This window comes from Haliotis asinina, chromosome 3, assembly GCF_037392515.1.
Source record: "Haliotis asinina isolate JCU_RB_2024 chromosome 3, JCU_Hal_asi_v2, whole genome shotgun sequence".
NCBI classification, from domain to species: Eukaryota; Metazoa; Mollusca; class Gastropoda; order Lepetellida; family Haliotidae; genus Haliotis; species Haliotis asinina.
The window spans coordinates 15126112-15140995 of record NC_090282.1 but is presented as its reverse complement, the minus strand read 5'-3'; the positions used below and the strand labels follow the sequence as shown (position 1 = coordinate 15140995).

At 38.3% G+C, this 14884-nt stretch overlaps 1 protein-coding gene across 2 annotated transcripts in view; it reads right to left on the bottom strand.

Annotated features, from left to right (window-relative positions):
• Positions 1-7380, bottom strand: part of LOC137277536 (MYND-type zinc finger-containing chromatin reader ZMYND8-like) — a 52491-nt gene extending 45111 nt beyond the window's left edge. The window contains exon 1 of one of the 2 annotated variants that reach the window (XM_067809312.1): positions 7264-7380. The gene's annotated coding sequence lies outside the window, so the exon portion shown is untranslated. The remainder of the gene's footprint in view (positions 1-7263) is intronic. The other variant, XM_067809314.1, reaches the window with a different exon arrangement.
• Between the last annotated feature and the right edge of the window lie 7504 nt (positions 7381-14884).

Here is a 14884-nt window from a genome sequence, read left to right as displayed (position 1 = left end):
GACTATCTCTGATGTGTTCAAGTATGTCCAGATTAACAACTCTCTAAGGGAAAGGTTTTTAGAGGGGGTTGGCTGTTTATTGCAATTTCATTATTACTTTGAAAGTATCTACGCTAAAATATAGAACTTCATTATGTAAAAATGAATGTTTTCGGATTTTGAAAATTTGAATAGTTACAAATGCTTTGGGTATATCTTAAAAGTAACTGATTTGGGTAACTATTTTTATATTAAGTAAAAATGATAACATCGTCAGTTTTGAAAGAAAATACCTAATTGCTTTTAATGCCAATGATGAGAGTTCTAATCTTTGTATGAATGAGTGAGTTTGGCTTAACACCTCTGTGAATAGTACTTTCCTAATACATGTATCTTCAGTGTATCACATCAGTATTTTCATGGAAGATGATCATGTATATAGTCTGGTTCATAATTATTGAGAATTTTTCTTCTTACTTTGAGCTATCCTAACACCTCAACTGATTCACTGATACTTAAAACTAAGTAATGGTATAAGGGAGGTAACTCATCTTGGCCTACTGAGTATAGTACAATTAGAGTTACCTCCCCTGATTTTGTAGCAGACGTCATTTTCCTCAGCACTGTCAACAATGTCTGCTGAAGATAAAAGAAGGTTGATTTTTGAGTTGTGTAATCAAGGAATTGATGATGTAAATACATTGGCAGAGAGAACAGGAACTCCTCTTTCTACTGTGTATAGGATTAGGAAGAATTTTAAAGAGGGAAAGGATTTGGGGCACCAGAAAGGAGCAGGGAGACCCAGAAAATTGGACTTCTCAGATCGCGTCCGGCTGGGAATTTTAGCGTCTAAAAAGCAAAGGGCAAGCATCTCCAACATCAGGTATGAAATGATAAAAAGGGGATCAACAGTTGTACCAAAATCTACAGTTAGAAGAAATTTGATTGATCTTGGATGGGAGAAAAAGACTGGAATTCCTTCTCCTCTCATGAAACAAGAACATAAAGACAGGCGTGTTGAGTGGTGTTTGGCACATGAAAACTTTGACTGGGAAAATGTGATTTTTACTGATGAAAGCTCAATATGGGTATATCCCAATAATGTGAAAATATGGACAAAGTCTGCGTCAGCACCGTTGTATCGACGACCTAAATACAGCCCAAAGTTTCATGTATGGGGAGGGATATCCTTATTAGGAACGACCCCGCAGTGTGTTTTTGAGGGAAATCTGACAAGTCAACGCTACACTAACATATTAGATAATTTTCTCCTTCCAAGTGCACATGTGTTTTATGGAAATGACTGGATTTTGCAGCAAGATAATGATCCTAAACACACCGCAAAACATGCCAAGCAGTGGTTTCAGGAGAAAAATGTGACTGCTTTACCATTTCCTGCATATAGTCCTGACTTAAATCCCATTGAGAACATTTGGGGGATGATGAAGGAATGTGTGAATCAAAAGGGATTGACAAAAATTGAAGACATGAAGAGAGAAGTGGTCTGATACTGGGACAGCATAACTCACGAGACACTAACCTCTCTGATAGGAAGTATGCCTACCCGTCTTAGACTGTGCCGTGAAGCTCAAGGAGACTTGATAAAATATTAAATTGTTACCTACAAAAACATGAAAAGGTCAGTTCACTTTCACAATACATTCAATTTTATCTGATTTGTTCTCGTTTAATAATATGAAATGCTTTAGCTATTCTCAATAATTTTGAACCATACTGTATAACAATTTACGAACGATAAACTCCATGTTATATATAATATGTTTCTCACAACTGATCATGGTGGTTTGTGTCAGGGTACAAACTATCATCAAATTTAAGCAATCCACAGAGCATTATCTCTTTCAGAAATTGCATCTTTAGGATCCAGCAAAGATTTGTTTTCAACTCAACAGAAAACGGGACTTTCTCGACAGAGAGTTTTAGCAACACGAATAACTTCATAGATTGAATGCATTCTCTTCCCACAGAGGTTACTCCTGTCATATCTTCCTACGTAACCTCTGTTCTAATACGGCCCTTTCATGGTGCGAGTGTTCAACACTCACGATTGGAGGCGTTCAGATTTAGTTGTGCAATCAGAGACGTTGTTTCAAGAGTGATCATTCACAAGATCTCGGTAATTTCCAAATGCATCGGGAAAACTTGCCACTACCAGTTTTTGTTTCTACAAACACATCATGGCGATTGATCCCTGCACTCTCTATTGCCAGTTTCTGATTTTCAGTTAAACATGAAATACTGAATCTTTCCTTCGCACGTTGATGAACATACTCCATGGGGGCCGTCACAAAGGAGCTAAGTCTATTTAACGCGTGTTCTGATTGGATAGAACAAGGGAGATAATTCCTGTTGCGATTTTTTGCCACAAGGGGATTTCTCGTTGACTGAGAAATATGGCCATATTAGAACAGAGGTTACATAGAAAGATATGACAGGAGTAACCTCTGTGGGAAGAGAAAGAGGTTGACAACAGATTCAGCATGATCAGAATAATAATGAAATGTAATAAATATTACATCTGGGGCTACACTTTCAAAGTGAGGTGCAAATTCTGGTGCTTTTTGAGGTCAAGTCCCACCTGACATTTGAACTCACGCTCTTGGAAGGAGGCACCTTATCACTAAGACACAATGTCAGCAATCTAACCCACTTAACTGCAAGAATTCCATAAAATGTAAGTCTGACTACTAATAGCCTAGATCACTTTTTGTGTACCCGTCTCAGTACAGTACTGGAATAAAATAACAGTGCATTAGTTGATGTCATGCCATGTTTTGTGAATGCCAAAATATAATACCATGATTCCTGGTGGTTTCCTTCAATACTGTTTAACTGATGACAGATATTATTGAGATCTGTATGATTTGACTAGGCATCAAGACACTCATTTGAAGAGATATGGCACCAAATGTCAGTTCACAAATTTAGCAGTGTGTGTCCACCATTAGAGTTGATGCAGGCTTGACAACGATGATACATAGATGACACTAAGCAGCTGAATAAATCTGTTTCCATGTCTGAATCAACGCTTGGTCAACGGCTGATTCTGGGCTTGGGATAAACATCTCTCCATTTCATTCCAACCTTGCTCCATATGTGACCAATCTGGAGATAGTTCCGCCGAACTGGAATGTGGAATTTTCTGCTGTCTCTGGAAATTTTTCACAACACAGGCTACATGTCGCTGAAGAATGAATTCATGTTTCTGTTCCTGAATCAATATGAAGGCCAGTGATCTCCTCCCTGTATCGTAGACCTATCAGGCTGCCATTGACAATGACATGTTATGTTCCACCATGACATGTGATGGCTCCCCAAACCACGACGCTGTTGACACCAAACTGTTGACACCAAACTGTTGACACTGAACAATGCACCCTGCCATGTGAGCTATTCAGACTTGACTTGACTTGTTAGTGAATAAAACACCATCACAATCTTGTCTTCTGTACTACAGATGCAATAGTCAAGGCACATCTCTGGAGTTCCCATTACACTGAAAACCTTTCCATAGATATGAGATCGTGGTTGGATTGTTGGACAAATAAATGGCTGGTCATTTGATTTTGGGCTATTCCAGTCTCCAGCATACCCATGGTGCAGATGCTGATTTTCTGTAAGCCATGGTATGATACACATGCAGTTTAGGTTGAAACAAACATATTTTTCAAAACATTCAGAGGCTGGAGAATAAGCAACCATCCTTCAATTTTCAGTATCAGGTAAGTGTTCTTCTGGTGTCAAAATGTATGCATAAAGCATGCATGAAGTGAGTAAATTCACAGTGCACAATACATAACATCAAATTTTATGCTAAGTGCTTTGCTACATGTTTATTTAGGGCGTCTTTTTTTATAACCTTTTTAAGTAACTTCTATTTCATGCATTTGGTTGTTATGCAGTTTTATTTTTTTTCTGTTAGTATATGCATACAGTTCATGCTTACCAGAGCTAGTTCATGAATATCTGGGTTCATTATGTCATCTAGGCTATAAAGCATGTTTACAACAATTAGTTTATGATTACCAGGGTGCAATCATAATCAAGGCTATAAAACATGTTTATAAGAGCTAGTTTGTGAATATCTGGGTCCATTCATGAAAACAAGGCAAAATGTTGATGTGTACAAGGGCTAGTTCATGATAATCACGGTGAATTCATGTGACCAAGCCAAAAGTTCTTGTTTACAAGGGCTAGTTCATGATCATAAGGGTCCATTCATGTGACCAAGGCTATAAAACATGCTCCCAGGAGCTTGTGCATGATTATCATGCCAGTTCATGTGTTCATCATTAACTGTGGCATGACATCTAAATGCACCTTTTGAAAATCAGCTGCTCATACACATGTGCTGACAAGTCTTGAAAGAAACATTATATCGGTATCTGACATATTTTTCAATGCCAACATGCCGATGGAAACTCTTGGATGTAACTAGCCTGTCCTGAAAATTGCAGGCTCATATTTGTCAACAGAAGATAACTGTTATCATTTTCCTCACATTTACCTTACCCTGGACCTCTAACACGCCTCACAGCTACACAAAAGAAGGTCAGATGGGAGCCACACATCTATGTCAGATTCAAAATTGTTAGAGAAGCAATGGATAGTTTAACCAGAGAGTCAGGCTAGTTAGAATACATTTCACCTATTCTGACAAAAATCCTACCAATCTGAGGACAATAAGCAGGCAACAATTTCAGTAAAATACATCATATCCCACTTTATCTCAAGCAACATTTGTAGATATTTTGTCGTGATGCATCATTGACAATACTATATGTAATATTAATTCTAATTTGATGTGTTGATCGATTCCATCACCTCTATTGCCACTGCCTTCAAAGATACTGACAGTTGTTTTTATGTTTCTCATACATTCTCAAGGCTCGACAAACACTCCATCCAACCAGACGGTTCTAACTTCAAGCACAGACACAGGTTTTAGCAACAAGCAGTTGTAAACATTCACCACAAATTCTTGTTGCATCCCAACACTGTACTGTAATAGGAGTTCTAAATTGGTCGGTCACATACAGATACATACAAAAACCTTATACACACAAGTTTGTGATACATTCACTGCACATTCCTGTCACATCCTGACACTGTACCACGAAATGTTTGTTGTATTAGTGGGTCATGTATAGATCCACAACATCACACATGTAAATATGTAAGTTTGTGCAATAGACAGGGGCAGAATCCTTCACCAATGCCAATACTTTGTCACAATATGATTACTGTATTGGGGATCTGATTTATCTTACCTCACACATAAATGTTGTTTTCTGATTGGTTAAGTGCTCTTCTATTACTTTCCATACCCCACTGCCAGTGGCAACTCATTAGGTACTTCATGGTAGTACTACTTTATGTCAAATAACAGTGAATAACCCATGGTACACAGAAATTACCAAATGCAAATGGATGGAAGGGAGGTATCTCTAAATTCATTTTACTTGTTTCGTCTGCAAAAACCTAGCAATGGCTACAAAAATATCTGCCTCATATCCCAATAAACGAATTTTGAAAAAAACATTCAAATGCAGTCCCTGTGAAGATTATGAAGGGTAATTAAACCCTTCGAGCTCATGGAACATAAATAAACATCAAAGGTACATCAACACATGTCCCCCTTGTTACCAGTGAACAACTTATAATGTAACATCACACAAATCCGCAAGTTTGTGCGATTGACAAGGTAAAAAATATTCACACACCGCAATACTATGTCACGATATGAGTACCATATCAGGGGTCCTACATAAATATGTAACATCACACAAATACGCAAGTTAGTGCTATAGATGAAAGCCGAATCGTTCACACATCCCAACACTATGTCATGATATGAGTATCGTATCAGGGATCATATGTAGATACGTAACATCACACAAATATTCAAGTTTGTGCTATAGACGGGGGCAGAAATATTCATAAATCCAAATACTTTGCCACGAAATAAGTACTGTATTGGGGGTCATATGTAGATATCTAACATCACACAAATATGCAAGTTTGTTCAAATTATAGGTGGAAGAATTATTCACACATCCCAGTACTATGTCACGATATGAGTACCATATTGGGGGTCATATATACACATTTAACATCACGCATATATGCACGTTTGAGCGATAAACCTCAGCACACTGCCTCGCCAAACATTCCCGTCACATCCCAATAATGTGTTGCGAAAAAATAAATCTACCAGTGGTTCATGGATAGATAGAAAATGCCTCATGCACGTTTTATCAATACAAGGCATGAAAAACGAGATTTAACAAACATGCTTTAAAACTAGTTTGCAGTTAAACTGGTCAACATAGCGCACACGTGAGACATCTGCCGTTGAATCTGTTCACATGCTGCTGCCTGTACTTAACTGTTATACAGAATTTGAAGAAATATCACTACTGACCTTTACTTACACACACATAAAACATGGTTTTCAATTTATATTTTGTGAAAAAAATTTGTATTCACTTTGATAAACATCAAGCAGTAAACTTATCTATGTTTTCAAGGAGACAGTGAGTGCATACATAGATAGCATACAAAGTTAAAATGATGTTTAAAACATATCCACTAAACATTCGTATGACTCATTGGTTATCTGTAAACTTATTGTCAATGTATATCTATATTCTTGGGTGAAATGTTGGCAGAACAAGACCTGTAAACAGCATGAACTGCTTCACGGATCTGTCCTTTGTATTGTGAACTTTTTGTCAACCAAATACACCCTTCCATCACAAACATCCGTACTCCTTCTTGGAATAATATCAACACACATTAATTAATGATGCCCCTGACAGTAACTCTAAAAGTACTTTACAGAATAAAGTTAATCACACCACCGAAACACTCCAACAATATCAATACAATTGATAATAATTCATGTTTGCCATTTCTCATCAGTTTGAAGACTTTACCCCACACATATTCCATCCCTAATACACATTACTTTAATGAATCTTCAAGTCATAATTGTATGAAAATTCTCTTTATGTGTTGATGAACATTAGGAGAATTAATTATTCAATTTGCCTATGACTGGCTCTGTTCTATTGAACAACACATGTTCTTTGTGCCATCAGTCAGCATTAAAGATGTCAAAGGAAGATTCTGTCATATACAACATGTTCTGCAGGACTGACAAAGTCAGTTGCATCTGATGCATAACACAGGACATCTCCCACAAACTGGTTGTACATACTCACAACACACAACTACATATACCACCCTGAAATACATTACCCAGTCTCACAATCAGAAACAACACTGCAACCTCTTCTCTGTTCAACTAAAATGGAGGCAAAGCTAGCTGGCTGAAACCATGTGCCTTGGCTCCCATCCAGATGATGTCACAACACTGAACTATATTTAGACTGGAGTTACCATGTCCCTGTCTGTCAGTCAGTCTTAAATGCTTCACACTGATTGGCTGAACGAGTAGTGGGAGTGCCACAGGAAATGGGGTCACGACCTATATGAGAATGAATGCATCGCTTGACACTGTTAGCTAGGCCTCCTTATCAGAAGCCACACAAAACAGTAGATCCTGTCTTTTGAGATCAAGGACAACAGAATTCTTCTGTGGGTTATATTCTGTAACAAACTTCTGCATCCCAGACACAAGCTGGATGTTTGCATTAAAAGTGTCAGGGTATTCCAGGTGTGTGTCATTGCTTGGGGAATTTGTCAGTACCTAAGATGTAGTAGTGTTGATAATAGCAAAGACAAAGCAAGTGAATAAAGAAAAATATATACTTATTTCAGAATAGCTGGCCTGTGTTTGAAGTACATTACTCTTACTCTGTTGATTTATGTGTCTATATACCATAATTCTCTTTACACATATCAGTTTTTACTTTTCGTGTGCAATAACATTTTTTTCAAGAATAGTAATAGACTCAAAATCCTAAGAACATCAATGCTGACAGATGAAAACATTAGGGGTAGGGAGATATCAAGATATTCTCTGCTTTCTTACAAATTTGGACAAGCTAATAACGAATGTTTGAATGCTAATGACTGACAATGGCTAAGGAAGACATCCCACTAAGCAGATGCCTTGGTGGTGACAGGTTGCTTGAAGCACAGGTCCATACAGCTACTTGTAAACAGTGGTAGGCCTATAGTTCCAGTAGTTGCACTTCTTCCTTCAGGACTAAGGAACCATAGAAAACTGATAAAATACAATAGCATTTGTTAGGGCCACCCTCTCCATATAATGGATTCTTAAACAATGTTTGTAGAGAGAACAAAAATGTCGCTGTCTTATTGGTAGCAGTGGGTCAGTCAGTTAAGGTGATTTATTCAGAGAAGAAATTGTCAAAACATGTAGGCACTGCAGAAGCTATAGACCATGTTCTGCATTTAGTGTGTATTTACTCAACAAATCACTTAATGACATTGCTATTCATTTTTTGTACATCAGTTTATTCTATTCCTATTCATTCTTATAGATTTATTGTTTTTTATAATCTATCATTACAGTGTGACTGAGAAAGTGTAACTGATGACTTTTATAATTTGTTTTATATTTGTGAGTTTCAGCTTTAGAACCCCCATTGACTTTTCATAAGAGGCTTTTGAGGTGATGGCAACTGCCACCTATTCTGAGTAAAAGCACAAAGCCACTAGCCACTAGATACATCCTCATATTGTGATTGGCTCTTATCAAAGAGTAATACAGGAAAGTGAAGATTTATCATGCAGGAAAACAGAGGAGTTTGTTATTCTCACAGATTCAAAGTCTTCACTTCAAACTTTGTGGTCAGTTTACAAATACAAATTATTTGTATTGCAATATATTGCAATTCAGGTACCTGTATTGTGATACGTACTGCGATATATTGGGAACTTTGACAGTAAGGGACACTAATCATACATGTCGATCCTATTTTCTACATTACAGTGAGTGAGTTAGTTTGGTTTTACGCCGCACTCAGCAATATTCCAGCTATATGGCAGCACTCTATAAATAACTGAGTCTGAAATAGACAATTCTGTGATCAACAGCATGAGCATCGACCTGCACAACTGGGAACCGATGACATGTGCCAACCAAGTCAGTGAGCCTGACTACCTTATCCCATTAGTTGCCACTCACGACAAGCAGAGTCACCTTTTATGGCAAGCATAGGTTGCAAGCAGCACCCGGACCTTCACAGGTCTCTACAGTATAAGTCCCTAAACATTCATTCCATGGTTCTGATAACAGAAATCTCAAAATTAGGTTGCATGGTTATGGATTCTAGTTGTTTTATTATATAGTATTACAGTATGCCCTTTGCCTAAGGAAAACATTTGTTGTGAACGAAAGTTTCTTGAATGTAATTTATAATCATGAAGATCATGACCAAAACTTCATATACATACTTTACCCAGTATAACAGTTTTCAGAACATAAATGTCGTTTGAAAAACGTATTGCGATATAGCGGTAATACCCGGCAGAACTACAATTTTGACTGCTGCCATGATATCATATCAAGTATTCACAACATAAACCATTGAATAACTCTGAAATTAATTCCAAGTCATGTCGACATCAAAGGCAGTGAAGACTCTGATACAGCTGCACAGATAGATGCTGAATGCAGGCCAGTGCAGACTATCATGCTCCTTACTAACAGGCAAGATTCACCAACAGTTCACTGAGAACTGGAGGAAAGATAGTCTGCCTCAGACAAAGGGAGAGAATACTGGGCAAACCAACCTGCAGATACATGTATAAGAATTTTCAGAAACAAGAATAGGTGCTATCATGACTAAAGCTGAACCACTTCCCTGGCTTGCAATACCTGCACAGATTCTAGATAGCTGATAATCTTTTCAGCAAGCTCTGCGAAGAAGATGAAACAACTGCCCATATCATTCTGAAGTGCAAAAAAATTGCTGGAGGAAGGAAACTTACAAATATCACAATCAAAGAAGTCTTCAGCAACACCAACAGATCATGAAAGAGTTTGCTGAACATTATTCAAGACAGAGGAGAGGTTTCATGCAAGGCCCACATCTGCTAGATGCATGTCACCACACCTGAGTAACCAGGACCCCATTTCACAAACTGATCATAATGCTACGATTAAAAATCTTATACTTCAACACAGACTAACGACAGTTGTAGCACTGCAGTTGGTTTGTGAAACGGACCCCTGTACTCAAAAATATTTAATGTCAAACATTGCAAAACTGTTGTTTTATTGTATCATACTCCTTGGTGTACGTTACACAAAGTGTCAAGGGACTCATAACTAGAAGTGTAACAAAGGATCAGCCTGTGGATTCAACTGTAAAGTCTTCAGAAGATGAATGACAACAACAGCATGTTTCCACCAACACTATCTATATCAGAGGATGCATTACAATGACAGACAATTTTCCTTCACTGAAAATATATTTTCCTCCAAGTGGAGGTGAAATGGTGTCGCAGTTATAAATATTTCTCTGACATGACGACTAGCATATGTCTGCGGGTATGACGGCTAGTAGTAGTCAAGGTTTTATAGTTCTAGCTCACTCACATACCATGGCATGGTTAAGTATGTTTCAGGCAGATTGTGAGATCAGTCATTTCAGGAAAAAATATACTTCAGTCATTTCACAAAATTTCACTTAATAATTTAATCTACAAAAGCGGATCACAATTTCAACACCACTTATTGTCACTAACAGTTAGAACTATTAAGGCAGCAACTGTTGCACTTCATCTTGGCTTTGAAGCATTTACTACTGTTTGTTTGACACTTGCTGTGTCCAGAGCAGCCTCACCTTACAAACCCATGTCCACCACATACAGATCAAATGAAATTTGATGAAATGTTTGGTCAAGTATATTGATTCTTGTTACACAAAATGATGTGAAATGTCTGATTTCACAATCTGACTGTGACATGTAGACCCCACTCAGACACATTATACTGACTCTGGGCTGACCAGTGTCCTTGTTGTATCCATTAAAGCTGGGAGCCAGGCTAGGACCAAGAAAAACCATATTTAAACATCGTTTAGGTATGATGTGGTCGGTGATCAAACCCGCGATATTCTACACCACGGAGATGGAAACATGTCAGCATTCTGTCAACAGGGACCTCTAGTCATTGGCTCGTGGTGAATTAGCTTACGATTTTGATGAACACTGCGTTGACGAAGACAAATGAATACGTTGGTGAAGACGAAGGCATGGTTTAGTTGTTCAAACTTTTTTAGTTGGTTTCACAAGACATGACAAACAAGTATACATAAATGAGGTGAGCAGACTTCCAGCTCAACCCCAGGGCCTTTCCAGCAAGTGGCGTAATCCTGCTTGCGGTCGTTGCTACAAAGACTGTCGGAATGCCGGTCTCCACACTCACATCTCACCTCCAGTATAGATGTGAGCATACATATATATAGTTTTTAACAACAATAGACAGGCAAAGATTCAACAATGGACAGATAGAGAAACTAATAGCACTTCCTTCTACAGTTGATGTGATGACAGACACAGCCAAGGGGGGATGACCAATAGAGGCCATAAATGTCATATACAGTAATTAATGGAAGTGACAAGGAGGAACAAGGTAGCTGACAAAACAATGTACTCTGCGGTAGTGATAAAGATCAAGATTGCAGATTGAATAATAATAACTAAATATCATATAGCCTGGCTACATAGTTTTTGGTCTGTAGAAATATTTGGACATGGCTGTCCTGAAGTAGACACTATAACTGTTCCAAGAAAACCTTTTCCCTGAAAAAAAAAAACCCACAGAGTGCTGTTGCATTTCATCATGAATGGCTACCATAGTTAAAGACCATAGCAGTCAGGATTAGTGCAATTAGTCGACATTATCAAGGCCAGGATTTACTATGGGGGGAGCCCAAAGGCTTCCTCTTCCAGGCTGTTGAACAACTCTGAGTCGCCAAATATCTGAACATGTGATATGTGTCCTCTTCCACCTAACTTGAGCCACAAAAACTTGTAATCAGCATCCACCAGAGCTTGTTTTAGGTGGCTTGTTAATAGGCCATCCAGGGCCACAATGGCATAGGAGTGTATTCCATCTCGGCTCAAACTGGTTAGCTATGGCTGTCAAGACTTCAGTGGTCATATGTAGGTTAAACACCTCATCTTTGTATGCCTGCACAATTGTCTGGCAAACTTCTGGAAACGATTCTCTGCAAATCCACACTCCACATCTGAAGACATATGCAACAGACTGATAGCCGTCTCCAGTGGCAAGGTGCCTCAGTGTCACTGCCAGTTTCAGTCCATTTGAGAGAAGTTGCCTGAAAGTGGTGACTTTCTAGTTCATTGATTGGAGCACCCGCTGCCAGACTTTATCGAGCACTTACGGCATAAACCTAGTGAAGTTTTGGAATGCTACTGCATCCTCAAGTGTCATCCTTGGAGGCTGGAGAACTGACCAAACTGCTGTCTCCTCTCCTATTTGAACCATGGTCGTACCCAGAAGTGCCTGAATGCAGTTCTCCTGGCCCTTTGTAGGTGGAGTGGTGGCTGGTTTGGCTGCTGCGGGTCTTCTTCCCCTCTGGTGATAATGTAAGCATACAGCATTACAGCAAATGTCACGTTGTCATCATCCTGAAGGATTGTGGGTTGTAGTGTTTACTCTGTAGACGTTCAAGAAACATTAAGTCATTTCAGTGTCTATTCTAGGATGCGCAATTCGCGCTAATAATGATCAAATCACACCTCATAAAAACCACAGAGCGCGAACTGTCATGCACAGTCATTTACTCCCTAACTACCTTTCAAAAAGCATACGAAAAACGCTTTATATGGACAAGGAATAACTTTTTAAATCGCAGTCGGCCATAGAGTCAAGTTCGAGTGACAACATGTAAACATAACAAAGTAACCTCCCTCGGTTAAAACCACTATCGGCACTGGGAAACTAAATTCCATTCATATCAGGATGAAAATAGATCACATTTTTCGATGAAGTTATGATTTGATTAATTAATCAATTCACAACGTTAAACTATTAACACTAAACATAGTGCTTGTGTACAGGACTTGCAAAACACAGTTTCATCAATCTTTTTTAAAACATCTGTTCGTTTTAGCTTCATTTTCGAAATCAGACAATATTATCACTTGAAGTTGCAGACAAATGAATACAAACCTCTTATTTACAATGGTTTGTGGTAATTTGGCATGAATAATGCCATGCAAAAGAATGAAAATAACTGACTTTTTTGCACAAAATACCACTGAGAAAGCAACAGTGTCTGCCATGTTTCCCCAGACTGATACGTCTGTTAAGGAGACTTGTGAATCGAAAGGCGAGCAAAACCCTGAGACTGACCCTGGTCCCTAAAAAATTCCAAACCAAGTGTTTTTCATAAAAAAATGGTTGCAAGAATGGCCATGGCTCACACAAAATGAGCTTGGTGCTATGATATGTGACTACTGTAGCCAAAATAAAATGACCAATAGTTTCACTTGTGGTGGTTGCAATAACTTTCGTACATCCACACTATTTTGGTAACACAGGCATTCCCCCCTACATTTTCCAAATTCCCCCAACTTTTTTTGTAAGGGGGCGACAAATTCCCCCTAGATTTTCAGTTCTAGAATAGACACTGCATTTATCCTGTATATATACCCTTCGGGGTCCTGTTGTAGCTCAAATTGTTATCACCCTCAACAGTAATCGGGAAAGACGCTGTGACAACAATTGTATTCTGTTGCAACAATTTAGCATACTGGTTCAAAATGAACATATTGAAATGTACCTGCACATGACAGATCATCTCAAATCAGGGACCCTGACTGTGATGATTGTGTCAGATCACGATATAGTCACTGAGTCGATCAGGACAATGCAAACGCATCATGTGTGATCGTATCTCAATGGATGACAGGTTGCGACAAATCATGTCACCTTAAAATTGATCAATCATGACAACATTGCATCCAAGTGCAACAAATCATACAGAATATATGTATCATCTCGTATCCAAACCTGAAATTTTAAAGTAGTTCCACAATCAGCTAATGGTGGACACTTGTAGCGTCCGTAACTGATTGCATATTCTGGTATAAGGAAAAAACTTCATGGCAAACCACCATATTTCATGAGGCAACATGACTTGTGAAGATCTGAGTTAGTACAATTAATCTGTAACAACCCATGCTTCTCATTAGAGATGACTAATGGGATTTTGACTTGGTTGTCGTTTCAATTGTGTAGATCGATGCTCATGCTGTTGATCACTAGATTGTCTGGTTCAGACTTGATTATACCAGGAATATTACTGAATGTAGCATTACACAACAACTATATAGGGACTAGTGTAAATTGAAATATAGTAATGTCACCTGATAGCACTTGAGCAAATTTCATATTTGATAGGAACAACTATGAGAAGTCTCAGTTTTACTGGTTATAGTTTCTGAGAAAGACACTCTAGCCATGATGTTAGCTAATTTTGACTCACAAAGTCACGAAAGATGAAAATTGTGGGATAACTATTCACTGACAGAAAAAAAGTAACTTAGCACAAATGAAATTGCATGACATAAGTTATTGGTCCTCATTACATACAACTTGGATAGTAAAGGATATTGTATTGAGGTAAAGTTTGACAGATCACAGAAACTGTGTTCATCCGTGTATTTCTAGTGCCTCTGAGTCAGTCAGTTATGGATCTGCCTGTGGCTTCTCCTTACTGAATAATTTCTTCTTTGTGTGTTCATCTTTGGTCTGTTGTTGTCAAAATGGAAATGAGCTGTTGGGTGATTTCTGTGCAATTTATTTTTGAGCATCCTGAAACAAATACATGGCAAGATCATTCTTTTCTGTCACACTGAAACCATGCACAAACATATCTTTCAATAAGATTTGCCCGACATTAATATACTG